Consider the following 19,140-nt stretch of genomic DNA (forward strand, 5'->3'; position numbering starts at 1 on the left):
ACAAGTTTTATTTAAGATAGTAAACTACATGAATAATTGTGAAAGCCCTATTGCATCTCAAGCAATTGATCTGGATATCTTTTCTGAACATGTGGTTTATTGCTTGGTCACCGTATCTTATACCAGAACCAAAACAAAACCAAAAGGATACTATGGCCTTACAATCTACTCATAATCCTTTAAGAATCTGTTCAGACTCAAATTTGAAGTTTAAGTAGCTGCAGAAATCTGAGCACCCACAGCAAAATACATCTCCTGACTTCTGAAGAGTTTTCACCAGATTTCTAATTATTTCTTCTACCCACTTTTTTCCACAACACCCAAATAAGACAGTAATTGCAGAGAGCAAGTGACATGATAAGCTCATATTCCCATTATCTACTCCAAAACCGATCTTAGCTAAGCATGGCAGACAGCATGTTGGTATCGATTTCCTTTTTCTGTTTACTGTTGTGAAATATTCAGCATGTTCTACAGCGATTTGAGGGCTGGGAAAACCTTAGTTAGAGATCACATTTAATAAGGATAATTTCTAATTTGATGTGAAGAAATCAGACTAGATACTTTTTATCAGTCCCAGCCTTTTGCAAAACTTTCTTTGGCATAGTTTGTACTATGATCACATTTTACACAAATACAGCGTTTCAAACATTATCCTCCTCCCCTGGAACAGATAAAGACACTTTAGATAAAAGTTTTTATAATCTATGAAACTCTCCAATATATCTCCGAAACAACTTTAGTATTATTAGGTCACCACGTCAGATCAAAACTCCTAACAGGAAGCACATGGCAGAGTGGAAGATTTTTAAGCATCAGGAGGTCAGATCAATTGACTCTAACAAGAATCTATATAGAGTTCAACGATTTTGGAGCTACGTAAACCTACATAAAGCTGTATTTTGCAACTGCATAAAGATAGCCGAAATATGCAATTATCCATTTTCATGTCATCGAAAGACCATTATAATGAGTATAACGCTGTTCCCCTCACACAGTCAGAATATACAAGAGGTATCAGAGGGCCATTCAGATTTATATACCAACACCTTCCTTTCCCCATACTTGTCCAAGTAAATTACAAAGGATGAATAAAAACACGCAATCGATGAATCGGACACAGGAAAAGGCCAACAACAGAATAAGAACAAGATGCAGCTTTTGCATCTGTTGAGCTGTTCCTTAAAAACCATGCATTATTTTTACTTAGGAGGAAAATGCAAGGAGTGCTCAGGCATCTCAACATTTGACACCTAACTCATGTTGTTAATTGTGTGTATTATTTGTGGATGGAAATTTGCTTCTAGAATGATTATAATACTACATTATATTTCCTTTTAAGAAGTGCTACTGCTTTCTCTCCTGCTGAAAATCACCCAGTTATACAAAATAAATCATATCAATGCCCTCCTATGCAAATCAAAATAGTATGAGCACTTTACCTGTGGGCTGGCAAATGCCACAAAGTTCATTGCTACATCAGTTTCTGTTGAACTATAAAACACATCAACATTTACTACATAGATTCCAATTTTTAAACCTTTAATAATAAATTAGCCATGTCCATTTTGAGGAAACCAAATGAATATAAATGTAAAGACCTGAAAGAGAATTGCAAATAATGATTGCATGGCTAAGTACTGTAACATGCAAGATCCATATTTTATACTTAGTCACTTTTTTTCCATCAGAAAACATGATTTATAATTTAGAAGTGTAGCCCTATTCTCAAAATATTGGTTTCTTGCATTATAAATCTGACACACAAAAACTTTTTTAAAACACAAGTTCTTGTCCACATGAGAGTCAGATGAAGTCTGACTTCAATGTGCACAATAATAATTATATGTTCATAATTATCCAAAGTACTCTGTAATAATGTAGAAGTAAAAAATAAAATTAAGGACACTTGGAAGCATAGATACTTAAAGCCAAGTTACAGTATTGCACTGCAATGATTTCTGTATGACAATATTTAGCTAGAAAATTGTTCTTGCATTGCACAAACAACTGTAAAAGGAGTCTGCCAGATTAGCATGTTTCTGAAAAGCGAGGTGCTCCTCTCTTTCCTAATTGAGTGGTTTAGTCTGTAATGCTACAATAGAGCTACCTTTCAACCAAAATTACTAGCAGTCCTTTCACGGTATATCTCTCATTTGAAAAGATTGCCAGATGGTAATTCTGATGAGTAACCCTGGTATTGCTTCTTCCTTTATAATGAATTCTAACATTGTAAATCTGGTTTTCCAGAGCTACCTTCCACCTCATTAAGATACCTGCAAAGTCAAGCGCTAGAAAACTACCCCTGAACTCAACCCATCTCTCTAGACTCAGCACAGTTTCATTAGCCAGCATCTCACTGTTTCCCACTCCTGTTTCCTGTCACACTCCTGTTCCTCAGCCCAGCACCAAAGCCAGAGACAGCCAGCAACACTGCAGAGCAGCCAGGGGACATGCATCTGTCTGCCAGCGGTCCCATGCTCAAGTAAGCCACACGAGAAAGCTCGGTGTGCCCAGCTACAGCCTAATCCCATGGCCCCATATGCAACAAAGTACAGGGGTTGCACTAACCTTCACATGTCCTGCCAGGAAAAAGCCAAGTATTGCTTCTCTTAGCAGTAATGTAAGCTTATGTGTAAAGTACGACAAAACACAAGAGGGAAAGAAGAGATTAAGAGATCCTATAGAGAGCTAAGGGACTTGGAAGAGGTTCTACAGAGAGCCAACTCATTCTTCCTCCAAATACTTGGACCGCATGGACCCACATCTGCTTTTGAAAGATACAAATAACTCCCCGCATATTTCCAGAATTACTTGGTTCCTACAAACAACAAAAAGTGAAGAAAGAGGCAGGCAGGCTCTCACCCGGCCATTGTCTTCCAAAAATAAGATCTTTCATTGCAGAAGATGATGCTTCAAGGACAAAGCAAGCAGTCACTGAGCCTCACAGAAACCATCTTTTTCTTGCTTTCTCCTCTTTTGGGGGTTCATTGTTCAGTGACTGGACAATATAAGTAAAGCAAGGCCTTAAAGCAAGTAAAGTAAGGCCTGAGAACTAATCCTTTGGTTTGCTCTGCTGAGAGAAGTTCAGAAAGAGGTCAAAAAGTAGCAGCCTATTCATTTATTATGTCTATTAGTTTAATTTCCTGAACATAAATGAAACAGGCTTCTCAATTTCCACGGTGATCAAGAGGAGAGTCACGTTCATAAGACTTATCTGTAACGCTTTGTTTTCTCATCTGTGACGATAATAGCCTGATAAACTCTTAACTTGCTCTATGCCACTGAAGCCTTATGACAGGAAACACGTTTTTCAGAAAAGTGCATATTTGAGCAACGTTAATAGATTTGAAGACAACTTCTTTTTCACAGCACCAAAAAGACAGCTCAGCAATTATCTTGTTGAAAACCGAAGTCTGATGACAATTAAACAGAACACCAGATGTACAAAATGACATTCTACTCTGAAAGTCATTCAGCAGCACAGTCAGATTTGGATACTTTCCATCAGGAAACCGTACAAGAACCATGAAGAATGTACAGAACTTTGACATTGCGCAGTACAGAATTCTTGAATGACTTGTGCTGTGTGGAGGGTCAAATTTTAAAATGCAGAGTTACTGAACACCAGGGCAGAATCTATTAACACCACAAACATCAAGAGGCTTTGCAAACGTGTTTCGGCAACTGTTCAAAGCTATAAATTCCACATCGCAGTGAAGTGTTCATCAAAGGGAGAATGGAACAGCCTTTAAGATGTGATCACTTCTGGTTCTTTAGTGATCACAATATAAGCTCATACCACCGCTCTATTTAAATAGTTGCACATTTTGTCTCCCCAAACCTCAGTAGCATTTATAAGGCACTACCAGACTTTCAACTCCGTAAAAGACCGCATTGAATGCTGACTAAATCGCAAGCCAGAAACTAATCGCCCTCTTCCCCCCCTCCCCAAACCTTAAGGGCAAACTACAGTGAGAAATGAGGTATCTCTAGCTGCGTGACGAGCGGTGCATCTCAAGCGCTCCTGCTAAAGTGAGGTTACGTGTTTGTATCAGACGTGGGGAGGGACCAAGTCACTCTTTCAATAATAATCCAATGTGGTCGAGAGATACTTTCTGCCTGTTTTGCTGCTGCTGCCGGAACGAGAAAGTTATTTCTATTCTAGCAGAAGGAGCATGATACTGTATTGCAGACTGTAGATCTGCCAATATTGCCAAGTTATGAGGTCAGGTCACAATGAAGGCAGTAAGACAGGCTTACTAAAACTGAGAACTTAAAAGGTCAAGATTTCAGAAGAAACCAAAATTCTTTTGCACTACTTGCATATTGCATTTTCAAGAAGAAGATTTTTAGCATAACCAGGGGGATTAGCTTGTCATAGCAGTGTTATTTGCTGGGTTTTAAGTCTAAAAAGATATAGGTGTGTTCACAGTACTTCAGAAGATGAGGCTTTAAGGAAAAAAGGGGGGGGGGGGGAGGAAGATGCCATGAATTCCCAATACGACTGTGAGCTGGCAACCTGGATCCTGGGACAAAACAACTGGGTATGTCGGTGACTAGAGCTATCTTCAAAATTCTGTTGCTCTTGAATTCGTTTCTGTTACAATACACCACTTTGTTAGGTACCACTCTAGTTTCCTCAAACCACTTTCCTTTGAAGTGATTTAAAACGCTCCTGGCATCACTCTTAACTGCGATTCACATGTGCAATGAACTTGCAAAACACTGCAATTCTCTTGTAAATGGTCACATTTGGGCTTAAGACCTGTTCCCATACATGCGTCTTCTGTTGCCTTTTTTTTTTTTTTCTTTTCCAAGGGGGGAGCAGGAGCAGGGAACATTCAAACCTGGTTTTCTTCTGGTATGGTCGTGTACAGAAAGATCTGCCTTTCCTTCTTAGTCTCCTTCAAATCATCAAGAAAAATTTCTTCAGTCCTAGTTGCCAGCTCTGTAATTACTTCATAAAAATTAGGCAAGAAAATACGTTAACAGAAATAGCAAACAAGTCCCACTGAACAATATGAGAGGGCTCAGAAGAATTCCGAGAGCCCAAGCCTATTTGTCCATTGCAATGGCTTATTTGGTAATGAACTGGTAAACATCGATAATTCATCCTAAAGGCAGAATTGTAATAAAGCTACTACAACTTTATCATTTGCTACTTTTCAGCCATAAGTAAATAAGATACTTTTTCTCCATGAAATATCCTTATCTGAGGAAGTACAGAGAACTAATCCTCTCTTTGATCTCTGACAGATGCCACTACCAGAAGAAAATCTGAAGTGGGATGTACATGAAAGAAAATCCCTCTTGGGAAAAATGTTTTAACTAGCCCAAACAAGCATGCCAGGTGCAGAAGCCCATTGTAGAGACATGAAAAATTAAATTAATGTTAAGAAATGGATGTAAGGAAGGCAACGTTAGCAACCTTAACATGGATGACCCCTTCAAGAAATTAGAGAAAACAACAGGGTTTTTTTCTTAACAGAAGAGAGAAGACTTTTAGTAAGTGAAGAAGGATCCACACATTCAGACGTATCTCCAGAAATGAGTGTATCTAAATGTGATCTTCCTCTTCAGATCAGCAACTAAAGGTTACTCTCATTATTTTTAATAGCTAGCCCCAATATCTTTATCTTTCTATGAAACATATTCTAAGATCTGGGGAAGCTGATTATAGGATTCAATAAATATATGAAGAATATGTATAATATGGGAGTGAAGCCATAAACAAGGAGAAAAAGGAGATATTTTTCAAAGAAAATATGGGCAAGAACTTTTTCACATATTATACTTCCCTTTTTGAAAATGCAGTTTAATTTTACCAAGATCTTGATCTTGAAATAAGCAACTATTAAACATGAATTTGAGTAGTTATTCCCATTCAAAACATCATGCTGAGAGTACTCTTGCCTAAATAGACACACCAAAATAGAGCATTACATACAGACGAGCAGTAGCTCGCATCAGTTCTCGTTCTTTCTAATTATGACATGGGTTTTTTTGCCATTAAAATAACTTAGATCTGATATGAATTAAGGTGATTATCAGCAATCCGAGACAGCTGAAAGGCTAGGGAACAAAAAAAAAAATAAAACCACTGCTAAGAATTAAGAATCCCAAGAACAGTGACCAACCAATATTTGCTGCAATTATGAATTAGAAAGCAACTTGGTCTAAGTCATTTTAGAGTGCAGTATTTCTCAACCGCAAATTTCTGCTGGCTCCCAGGAATGGAAAATGCTACAGAAAGCAGAGAAACGGTGACACAGGCTGGTGACACAAGCATCTAGAGGAAGCTCAGCACCCTGAGACAACACACTGTAATTGTTTAGTGGATTTCATCCTTGAGATATCTTCTGGTACAAAAGCTAGGTCATTCCAGATGAGGATAGAGATTTGGGGGAACACATTCTCATCATGGTACATTTAGTCAGCATTACTAGAAAGACTCCTCTGAATGCTAAATTCACTTACAAGAAACAAAATAGCAACACCTCCCCCCCTGCCCCGCAAAGAAAAACGCCACGCCACAGCAAAACCAAACAAAAAACCAAAACAACAAACAACCAAATACTAAAAGACAACCTCATTCTCCAAGATGGCCTTGTTCTAGACTATGAAAAAATGATATTAATAATAATTAAAAAATCATGTAATATCACCTTTTTTTTGTACATTATTTATAAATAAACAACATTGCAGAACAGAGTGTTGGAAGGTTTAGTTTTATTCATAGCCCTCTTTTCCACAGCACCAAATCCAAAATCCTCTCTAGAATTTTCTTGGAACTAAATTTTTTTTTTTTTTTTTTTTCCAAAGCTCTTTCAAGACTTTGGCTTACTGTGATGTGTCTGCGATAAGCTCTTATGTTCACAGGCTCTTCCACTTGCACATCCAGTCAATCGCCTTTCTGAGCTTACTCATATTAAAAAGCATGTCTATTTTGGATGATGAAGTATACCTGAGCTTGGGAGTAAAGCCAATACCAATTCATAAAAAAAAAAAAAAAAGGCAAGCATAGCTGTCTTTTGCATGTGTTTTTAGAAAAAAGCAGTGGTTACATTAACTTCAATGGTATTTCATTAAAATCACACCACCACAAATGAAATATAATATTCTTGAATTTTAAGTCCACAGAAGATTCATGTGAAGCTTAGAGAACAGTGTATTAGTATAGTTATGAAGCAGATGCCACTTCAGCACTTATTGCTATGTTTAATTTAACACACTATAACTTCCAGCAAATATTATACAGCCTTAAATGCATAAACCAATCTAAATTATGGCAAAATGTCATTGATTTCTTAATTTTTTTTTAAACATGTATGCATCACATCACATATTGAGGACCTGATCCTTTCTAACTTTGCTCAGCCCATGTATTGCTACTCTCCCTGCAATTGCTTTTTTTTTTCCAGCTGAGCATATTTGGGAATAAATTATTAGATGATTACATGAATGACCATACTGCAACAGACCAAAGTCCATCTAGTCTAGTATCTCAAATGCAACAGCAGCCAACAACTTACATCTGGGAAAGAAGTTAAAAATTAGGCAACAACATAATGACTCTTTTCAGGTATAATCTCCCAGGCTCCAGCGCAGCTCAGGAACCTCCTAAGCCAGAGGCGGTATCATTGTGTTGCAGTGAAACTACAAGTGCCATAATCTAGCCCAAAGCTAAGTCCTGCAGTTAATCATCTAAAGTTCAAAGAAACTTGAAACTGATTTAAAAAACCCCACTTGTACGTGTGTTAGAGAACAGAATAAAAAGTAGCAGTTGTATTAAAAATAAAAAAGTCTTCTTACATGGAAGTATTTTAAGAAAAATCTTTGGAGAGTCTCAAGGTAAGTATTTTTAATTTTCTTAATCTTAAAGTGTAAAATCACAGCTCAGTCCTGCTCCCATGTATGTGTGTGTATACACTCCCTCAACTCCACTGGTATATGTGCAAGTCTTGTATATATAAACATATTTATCCCCCTCCCGGGGGGGAACCCACCACCCACCCCCCACAAAACACCACAAAACAAAAAACACATATAGACGCTGTTTAGCTCTCCACATTTGTTGTGAAGAGCTGTCTTTGTAAAAACAGCTATTTTTTACTTAAGTGCTTATAAGAAAAATCATCCTTTAACTGTTAAACATTATGTTTTCTAAGATACATTATAGAATTGACATATTATCCAAGTTGGTTCAATGCATTATTCCTTATCTATGCTGATAGCCACAGAAGTGCTGTCAGGACCCCATATTTTACTTCTTTTTAGCCGATACCATACTTCTTCAGGATTTGTACACTTGAAGCCATCAACTGCTCCTAGATTGCCATCTCGTCAACCATTACTGCTCAATTCTACCTTTCAACATTGCAAATTCTCCTTCACTGCTGCTTTTTCTCGAGCATTTGTAGATAATGTCCCATCTTGAATTACATGGGTGAAAGACAGGGTTGGTAACAGATTATTTTAATGCTGTTATGTTAACAACACTTTGTTGAGATTAGGGAGCTGTCAGAAAGTCATCTCAAAAGGTTTAGTCAGGGATTGCATCCAGAGGTTATTCTAATTTAACAACTAGCGGAAATCTTTCTTTGACAACTCTTTAAAGGCTGAGTTTAGTGATTAAAAAAAAAAAAACAAAACAAAAACACTAAAGGGAACTCAACTTTATCATTAGAACTTTAACAGCTGATGCCTTACTATCATTATTGTCAGCTCAATTTATTGCTTTGTTTTGAGCAGCAGGTAGATCTGATTAACAAAGTGATATCAGGAATCACTCCAGAGCAAACTGAAATCACTGAAACCTGTAGGATGCTTCCCAGCAGATTATGAAATGGACCATACAAACACCGAAAAAGGTCAAGTGGAGTTGTAGTTGTTGGCAGCATCGTGGTTAGTTAAGGACATCACATCAGAGAGGTGGGACAAATGCACAGCACTCATCTAGAAAGACTTGGAAAAGAGCAAAAGTTGGCGTTAAGGGTAGGAAATAATCTTTCAGAAAGCTGAAGCCGTGAAAAAAAAAACAGACAGAATCAAAATCTGGCCAGTTCAATATGAAAGTATAGACAGGCTAAAAAACATTTAAAGCTGGTCAGTCTTTAGGTCCAGTGTCAGGTATAAAAGGAGCACTTAAAGAAGATAAGGTGATAGCATGAAAAGCTAGCATGAAAAGCTATCCTATGTCTAGCAAACGTTTCTATAAGCTCAGTTCAGAGCGGTCAGGCATGAACTCAGGTTATCAGATACTTTGGCACTGAGAATTGCATGTTTGAACCTCATCAGTAATTACAGCGTCTATATGTGTATTGAAGACTTGTTACCTAGTAGTATAACTGCTAAAAATAGGGTTTTTTTAAAAATTTCATTTTTAATAAAATTCCATCTTTTCTGTCCCCTTTTTTCTTTCTTCCAAAGGAAAAACAAAGAAGCTCAAATATTGTACCTAAGGTTTTTTCCCTTCCAAAATAATAGAATGAAAGACATTAGCAGCCAAGAGAATCTGACAATACTGGAACTTTCTGAAACAAGGTTTTGCATATCTCACTTGGCAGCTGGCAGCAGAATGTGACAAATGAGAATTCTCACTCCAAGCTGCTGGCTGCCAGTCATGACTTATCTTATTCCTTGCAGTGAGAGCAAACCACAGAAAAACAGGCAAGCAAATAAGCCAGAGACACAGGAAAGGGACTGGAGAAAAATTTTAAAAAAGAAAAGAGAAAAAAGAACCACCACAAATAACCAAAGACACCAATCAGATGATGAATGCAGTGGTACTTGTACTCTCAATGCTTTATTTAGCATTGAGAATTCTTGTGTCACATTATCACAGGCTCTACTGAAGGTTATACAAAATTAAAAACATGGTCCTTGCTATGGGCACGTTTTAATTTGTTCTTCAGTTCATTTGAAGTGTGTCAACTTTTAATTGTTCTTTTAGAGGAACTCATGACTGACTGAAACTGCTTATTATAATGCAAGGCCTATAGCTAAGCCTGAGTGGCACCTATCAGACCATCTTCTATCGGTGATATTACTGACTTCAGAATATATCCTGGCCAAATAAACACTTTTTCAAACTGAACCACGAACCAAGATCCCCCTCAAAGGAAGGATTCAAGTGAGGAACGTCGTCTCTGTCTCTCTCATTTTGTCCTGTGCTCAACCTGCCACGTACGCTTTTACTCCAATAGGTTTTCTGCATTGTAACTTACCTACTGTCAAGTTGATTATTTTTTCCCCTCTAAGAGCCCTCTCCTTCCCAGTCTTTTAACCATTCACAGACCATTGATTTGTTCTTCGCATTTAAGCATTCACTTCACGCACACAAATTCTGCTATCCCCACCTCATAAACCGGCAACTGGTAACCAAGGGAGAAGCCAGATGACATGGCAGCATTTTCAGAAGATCGTTTCCTTAATGGAAAACATTGCAGCAACGACTAAAACCAGCGGGAGCTGCTTTCTAAGCAGTCTGGAGAGCTAGATTGAATATTATTTTCTGTATCTTCCCCCAGCACCGTAACACTGCTCCTCCTCTCACGGGGCCCGCGTTTCCCCTTGCGGCCATGGTACCTGCAGAAAGCAGGCTGCCGGCGGCCGAGCGTTCCTCGCTGCAGCTCTGAAGCGACTGGGGTTAATGCTCACAAAGAAGGGTGCCAAAATGGAGCAGACCGTTTGTGGCTTTTCTCAGGTGCCTGCATTCCTCCCCACCTCCCTCTTCGCTGAGGCAGAGTCACTCTGGCTCCAAGTACCTCGAATTACCTACGCTCAGTATTTCTAATGCTAGAAATATCTAGATATTTTTATGGTTAGTTCCACTGAAGTTTGAAGAAGCAACAGATAAAGAAACAGCTAGCACCACCACCTATTGGTGAAAACGGGCAATTTTAAGTTGTTAATTTGTACTATATTATGTAAATTTATATTTGTTAATAGTTCAGGTTTTAGGGCAGATACTGTTTATTTAAAAAGCTGGGTGAGTATGCTGAAGACAAAATAAAGTCCTGAAAATGATAGGTGGCTTGTTTAAAAAAAAAAAAATAAGGGAAATAAGTATTAAAGCTTTCTACAATCTTTTTGTGCAACAGTAATGAAAGCTGGGAGCAAGATACCATATACATATGGTTTCTTAGGCTTTTTTATTTTATTATTTGGATTTACTTAAAGTTTAGAAAGACTTTAAAAAGTTTACTTATTGCCAGAGACTACCACAATTACTATCCCTGAAAGGGATTGATGACTTTTCAGGCATTTCATGACAATATACAGGAAATTCTCAGAATAATATGAGATTTTAGAAAGCAGAAAAAAAAGAAATAGATGACATCCCATATCTTCTTAATATCTTGCAGTTGTGAGGATTCTGCTAAGATTTACTCCAATATAACTTAAAAAAAAAAAAAAAGAGAGAATCTTGTGGCTGATTACTTTTGCCTTCTTATGTTATGAAGCTAAGATAGTCTTACTGAGTATTAGCCCCTGACATAGATAAATATTTTTTTCAGGATTAAGAGAGTATGAGATTTTTTTCAGCGACGCCATTATCTCCTGCTTTTCTGTCTTTCTGCTTACCTATCCATGTCTTTAAGAGCAGAAACTCTGCACATTAAGAGACACCCCAGGACCGTGTTGATCACTTCAGACTACGTGCCACAGGATAACACGCTATTTAGTTAAACACAAATGCTATTTATTGAAAACAGGGATTCCTCTGGTATTTCCTAACAGCATGAGATATAAGTAAAGAACCTGAACACTTTCAAATAGCAATGTGAAAATCTGATTCGGCTCTGGACTGACATCTGAGGTATAATATTCAAAGATATTCCTTAATAAGATGGAATAAGAGGTCTTGGAAATGGATCCTTCCAGTAAGAGGAATAACAAAACCTGAGATAGCACACTTATCTAGGTATGCACTAGTTCAGCAGTGCGGTAAGTGAAGAGATGCTTGTAAGTATTGTTTTGAAAGATTAGTTCATTTTCTCCATCATTAATAAATAACAACTTCTTCTGAAGCACTTGAAGAAAGAAATTTTGACTGATAACACTTGCCTAGGATCCAACTGCTTAGAACAAAAAAACCGCTGTTGCTGATTAAAGCCTTGCTGATGTCTAGTGAAGCCTCTGTATGTTTTCCCACATAGATGACATCCAAGAAAATCTTGGATAAAGAAACAGAACAAATACCGGAGCTACTTATGTTCATTGGCAGTAAAACAGAGGAAGCTGTAAGGCATACTCCTTGGATAACTTTTTCCACAGTAGATCAGTTTCCTTTAGAAGAAACCTATTTCAAGGAGACGGAGCAAGACGGATATGAAAAGTTTTTCATCGGAAAACTTTTCATCGGATATGAAAAGTTTCCAGAAGTTACCAAAAATGAACCAATGTATGAAAAGCAGGCAAGAGCAAAGTCGTGCTTTAAACGAAGAGAGATCTTGCATGGTCCTTGAAAGAGCGAGAGACTTAACACCCTGCTACCTTCAGCAGAGGACGGAAAGTCATGTGTCCATTCCCAATCACATTCTTTCCCATCACGTGTCTGAATACGGAAAACGGTATCCCACTGAAAAAGGTTAAGATCCCAGAGTTACGTGAGCATATGGTTGCATCTATTAGCTGTGGTATTGGCACAGTTTAAAACAGCCATTACAGAAGCAGTCAAATTTTCTTGGACATCATCTGTTTAAAAACACCCAGAAGACACAAGCACAGCCTGATGTTCATTATGCGTGCAGAGGCTGACTTCCGATGACAACTCAGCCACCTACCTTGGAAGCTTATGTCCACTGCAAGAGAGAGGCCTTTACAAAAGGCAGTACAGAATGCCTCATTTTAGAGCCCTTCTCCCTCGCCTTACCATTCTCATGAAACTACCCTTGTTCCTTGGTCCTGAGTGATCATAGTCAGTTTAAAGCACACCATTCTACAGGCAAAGTTAAGGATTTTTCCACACACGTGTCATTTGACATATAACTACAGCAAAATTCATGTGCTGGTTTGTTATTCAGTCAGTCTCATGTCCTGTCAATCCCAAGAGGAACATGCAGAAAACTTAATTTCACTGATGTGGAATAATCACTATCAAAACCAATTGCCCCCTCAAAGCAACACGCTCTTATATCTGCATACAGATAATATTTTCAGAAACATAAACCTCAGCATCCACTGCCTTGCTTTCACAGACTGCACAAACACAACCACACAACTGTGTCTCACATGCAGGTTTATATATCCTAATCAATCAGGCTGATTTTAATTAATCCTAATTGTCCTATTAAGGTTCCTGGCTAACAACAACACAGTAAAAAGGATTCCCTAAGCAGCCTAATTGACTTAATCAGCTCCTTAATAATCCTTCTTCAGGCCTTTAAAATGAACTAACCTCTAGTTCATTTTAATAAGCATATTGAAGAGGAAGATAAAGCTAACTTCTTGATTCTAGGAGTCAGATTTCATCACTGCAATGATGAGCATGGCAGGCAATAGATATGTTGGGATCCATAGACAGAGGAGGACTCCATTAGAAAGATGTGACCAGCATTCCTCCAGGCACGTATAAGCAATGGAGGAAGTTTAAAGAGTTCTAGCTGCCTTTTCCCACAGGGAAACACAGGATTGTAATCTTAGACTACAATTACAGTTGTTGATGAGTCTTCAAAGGCTAATTGAAGGTACTGTAGGTATTATAATAGTAATGAATTAAAAAAAAAACCAACAACTATAAATTAAAAATACCCAAGTTAAACTAATGTGTCAAAAACTAGCAAGCAACTTTTACAGTATTTTTAGTGCTGACCTTCCAGCAGTATATACATTTAAGCTGTGCCTAGAGATTTACAAGGCGGGGGGGAAGCAAGCTAAGTGCACACAATTTGGTTCTGACAGTGATTTGTATCCTACTTTGCACGAACGAAAAAGCTCACTTTTTCAATATTTTTGTGTGTGCTAAAGTCACGTCAGCTTTCAAGAACTCTAGCTGTGCAGCTTATTCATCATGCATTTTGCCCCGTTACTCTTATTTGTCTAGCAGTAGGAGTATTCCTGGCACTTTACAGACAAATGACATGATACTTTCCTGACCTAAGAATTTTGTCAGCTGGGGCTTTAGGTCAACATTTTTCACAACCATTAAGTCTCTAAAAATGCACATGAATCTCAACAGGATTTTCAGAATCACCTGTATGTTTTGGGTTTGGCTTTTTCTGTTTGTTTTATAAAGCATTCTAAAGCACATAACTACATGTAGATATATGCCCACCACTGGCTCTATCTTTGCATATAATACATGTAAATAGGACTTTATATTCACCCATCTTTTCACTGATGACAGCAAGATCAGCACACGGTTAGTATGTGTGAATCAAAATGAAGGATCTTAATCAGGATTATGGTGGCACAAAGTTTTGCTTCTGATCCTAGAAAATATTTATAGTAGTCATATAAGTAGTCATTAGTCCCTCAAGGACTTGCACCTTAGCTATATGATGGAGGTCTACAAGTGCAAGCCAAAGTAATGAAAGGTCAATTGCAAAAACAATGTGTATTATTTTCTTTTGGCCTTCTGATTTATTAAACATTTTAAATTATATGAACGAGGTAGCATGAAACGAAGTAACAAAACAAATTAAGTGCAGCATTGCTTTTCTTAAAGTTATTAATCCTAAAAGATCAGAGCATCTCGATGAAACCAAGCTTGGCCCAGGTCAGATCATGCAGAGCAATGCCTTTCCTACAGGCTGTTCAAAGTGCTCTCTGCAAAGATTTAAATGAAAGCCAAATGCACCCTGAGAAAGCAGAATTTGGAATTAAAAAAAAATACCAAATCACTTTACATCCAGCCTGCTTCTATCCAGACAACCTTCAGCTAACTTTAGCTGCTTCTCTTCTCAGCAAGAGCAAGAAGCAGCTTGAGGTACCAGCAGACACTACTGCCAATTCCAAAATGGGCCAAGTGGGTGGCTTAGCCAGGACTCCCCATGCAATCTTCAGAACCAGTAATATGCTTGCTCAGGGTGCGTGGACATACTTCTCAGCAGGAGTCATAACAGTAAATAGATGGCAACACACCATTCATAAGGGTCCCTAGTTACCAGTGGCTTATTCTCCTACTTGGAAATCCCCGATTTCAGAAGGTGATGCGATTCTGTCCTCTTCATGACGTTTCATCCCCCAAAACAAAAGCTAGAAGATGTATGAAGTATTATAAAGATACTCCAGTCAGTTTCCTTTAGACTAGTTAGGAGCTTCAAGACTGAAAGTGCTGATCAAAAGTTAGTTTTCCAACAGTTTTATTATGAGTCAGTTGAGGCACCTGTTTCAGTGACTTAATCTAGGCTTACTATGAGCATTGTACATTAAGAAGTTCTAGTAGATGGCAGGAAACCTCTTCATGATCACGCTCAAGGAATACGCAAGAGTGTAAGAAATGCTCCGAGTCAGAGAAATTGTCTGCCTGGCCCAGGAGTCTGTCTTGGATACAAACAATAGAAGAGGACCAGCAGGAATAATCCTGCCCAGTCCCTTTAGTATCCATTTATACACATTGTCTATAAACCTAGTTTGTATTTTGAACCTGCTGATGCTGTCTGCCTCCACAGCCTCCTGGAACAGCAAATTCCAGAAGCCAGAACCACTAACCCTACCTGTACTGAAGAAACCTTACCCCCCACACCCCCATCTGCTTTAAGCTGTTCTCCTACCAACGTCACTGAGTATCCAGAGTTCTTCTATAACAGGAGTCAACAACTGTTCTGTATTCAGCTTACCGGCCACCTCTAGGATTTTGTAGATCTCTATCCCATAGTGCTCTCAGCTTTTCTTCCCTCCAAAGTGAAGAGTTTCAGACTTTTTAGTCCTTTGCTGTGAGGTGGCTGACCTGCTCTGTACCGCTCTGCTGTCACCACACCCAGGAAGACCAGAACAATACTCGAGATGTCAGTACAACAAAGCTTTATTTTTTGTTCTGAATACCGCTGCTGTATCAGCATTCATGCAATATTTCACTTTCACTAATTTATTTTGACATTGGATTCAAGTGTGTGATCAACAATTCTTGAAAGGCCTTTCTGTTCATAGTGGAAGTGCCTACATCATCTTGAACAAGACTATTAGATAAGGACTTTTTACATATTTAAGACTTTTCTCTTTTTCTCTGTAACTTAAGACCTCTCAGATTAGGTCTAAAACAATTATGCAAAAATAAACCTGCCTGGCTATCATTACAAAGTGGAACTAATAGAGAGGAAAACCTTTCAATTTCTAGGCTGTAGAGAAGCACAGAGAGAAGTTTTCTGGATCCATCTCCAAATCAGTCTTTGTCAACAGTACATGGATTAAACAGTCTTTCTCAGGAAGCCCTGCTAGGCATTAGGTACACGGAAGGGAGACGAGCAGCTGGATACACAGCTAAAAGCTGCATTTTAAAACATTTAATCAGAGAAACAGATTTTGAAGACACGCTGAAGTTTCACGGCACCGCTAGAACTTCAAAAGCACAAAAGCCAGGCAGGCTAAATGATGTATTTCCTTAACTAAAGAATGCCATATGTTATTTTTTTTGTTCATAAAGGTAACCAGGTAAAACGTGAGAATTTTTTTTTCAGGCAGTGAACAAAAGTACTGACAGAAATGGAGATAAAATCTGAAGTTAAACACAAGTACATCACTCAAAGATAATGATACTCACACATAAGTATTAAAGATACTGAAAAATCGAAGTAATTCAGCTATTAACAAGTATGTACTACGTTACTGGAGTTGCCACAAATGAAAAGTGGTTCCACAGAAGATCTCAGAACAGTACATCAAATAAACAGCTGAGAAAAGCATGGGATTTCTTCCATGACTAGTTGAGTTCTCTATGGATGACAGACATCTTCTGTAAAGTGGAACTGATGGAAAGAATTGGACCTTGGGTATTTCCATTTGGAATTAGAATAGCTTGTTTTAAAGCCAGGGGAGGGACAGATATCTGGATTTGATGCCTTGCTTAGTGAGGAAAAAAAAACCAAAAACCCCCCAACAAAATCTGTACTTCAATTATTTTCCAAATGACAAATTTCTTTTGGGTCTTACAAACAGAAGAAACAATGTTTTCTTTGTGACCAAAATCAGTCAGAGAACAAAGGCTACTTTTTCTATAAAAACAACATTATAGAAGGGAAAACAAACAAACAAACAAACCACCAATGGAAAAACCTACGTCACAGTCCCTGTGCAGACTATTCTAGCAGACCATGCTAGGCAACACCATTAGTTGACTTAATCCATTAGTTAGATTTCGGAAGAATTCCAACTAGTGTCTACAAACAGTGCAACATTAAAATTAAAATATTATGGTGTTCCTGTTGTTGCAATGGTGTTTCTTCAGAGGGGGACCTAACGTTATGTTATGCTTTAAAGTAAAGGGTAGCCTATTAGCTCCTAAGTCACCAATACATTTCCAATTGATTTCAGGAAAAACAGAGTTGTCAAAGCTATTGAAACCCCTAAAGCCACGTATTCTAGGGGTATTTGAACAAAGAAACAACCAAAAAAACCCAAACACCAACCCAAACCATACAGATGGTTTCTGTATCTGTCTCCTTACACCTCACAACCACATTCTTGACACTTCGATCAAGTAAACTACAGAGATCTTCATATTTGCCTATACGCTAGCATCCTGAACTAGCCATAGCTACTTAAATCTAGCCTCATCCTGGCAATAAGCGCTTTACTATGTTTCAAACCTACGTTACAAAGGACCCAGTGAAATTCAAATATTATTTGTCCTTCTGCTGTACATTTGAGAAAAACATCTCAATTTAAGCATTTTGAAAGTATTTAATCTTAATCTTTCAAGCTCACTGATAATTATTTCAAACTGATATGACAGTATGATGAATTCCTCTATAAAAGGCAGGAAAAATGGCACAGTGTGTTTAGACTTTGCATACACATACAAGTTATCAAACTGCTGATTAAAATAAAGATTTTGGATGTGGTAACAGCCAATTTGCGTTGTGTACCCCTTCTAATATTTTTTTAAAAGTTAAGACACTTCACATTTAATTAGGAGCAAGATCATCAAAACAGAATTCAGAAATTTGAAGCCAATTGCTTTTTAAACCCTCTATTCTGTAGTTTTGCAGGACTTATTTAATGGAAATAATACATTTCCAGGCTCAGGATGAATTTCAGTGTGCTTACTGTACATTAATAGCCCGAAGAAATTCAACATTAGGTTGCTGTTGAAATGAAACTCCTGTAAGCGTGCCACCATTCTTCCATGCAATAAAGGTCAAGCTGTTAGTTGACTGTCATTAGGCATAGTCTCTTAACTGCTTAAAGGTTATATAAATATTAAAGTTTATGAAGTCAGCTAGGAAACTTTCTTTTAAAAAATCTTGCCACATTATTTTTATCTTTTCCCAGCAACAATTACACATCATTCAAGAGGGTGATGTTCTTTTCTTTTGAGACAAATACCTGCTTTTCCATAAATAATGGCTTTTTCCAAAATCACAATGAGCAAATAAAAGGATAAAAAAAAATCTTAGCTAAAAGTGATGATTCGTATGCTTATTAAAAAAAAAAATCCAAAGCCACCCTATGACTTTATTTCATTTATCTAGACTCTGAACAGTGTGGCTTTCATTATTAGGTTACAATAGATCAAGATTTACGTTCACGCTAACATTGCCCTCATTTCCATTTATATTAAACTGGTATTTGTTTTTTAAAGGAGGCACATGAATGAACAGAAACTTGCCCAATCTCTGTTTGTTCAGCTTGTAACTTGCACAATAGCAAATTCAATCTTGTTAAGAGGTTTATTCTTCCATTGTAGAAGTTACTTGAATTGCAAGAAAGTTTGAATCTGCATAGGCTACATGTTTATGTCAAAGGAAAAAAACAAATTAGGGAGAGGGAGTTTTGACTTGCACTAATAAATTGCATGTAACTGGCTCATTTCAAATATCCTTTGCCCATTTTATCACAGAGCTAGGAGAAATGCCTTCATTTGACAATAGCAAATGGAAGTTCCTCTGACAACACTGCAGGAATAATAATGAAAATGCATTTCCCCCCCCCCCCACCAATTGCTAGGGCAATTTGTCACCTGAACATCTGTCC

This window comes from Mycteria americana, chromosome 10, assembly GCF_035582795.1.
Source record: "Mycteria americana isolate JAX WOST 10 ecotype Jacksonville Zoo and Gardens chromosome 10, USCA_MyAme_1.0, whole genome shotgun sequence".
In the NCBI taxonomy this organism is placed as follows: Eukaryota; Metazoa; Chordata; class Aves; order Ciconiiformes; family Ciconiidae; genus Mycteria; species Mycteria americana.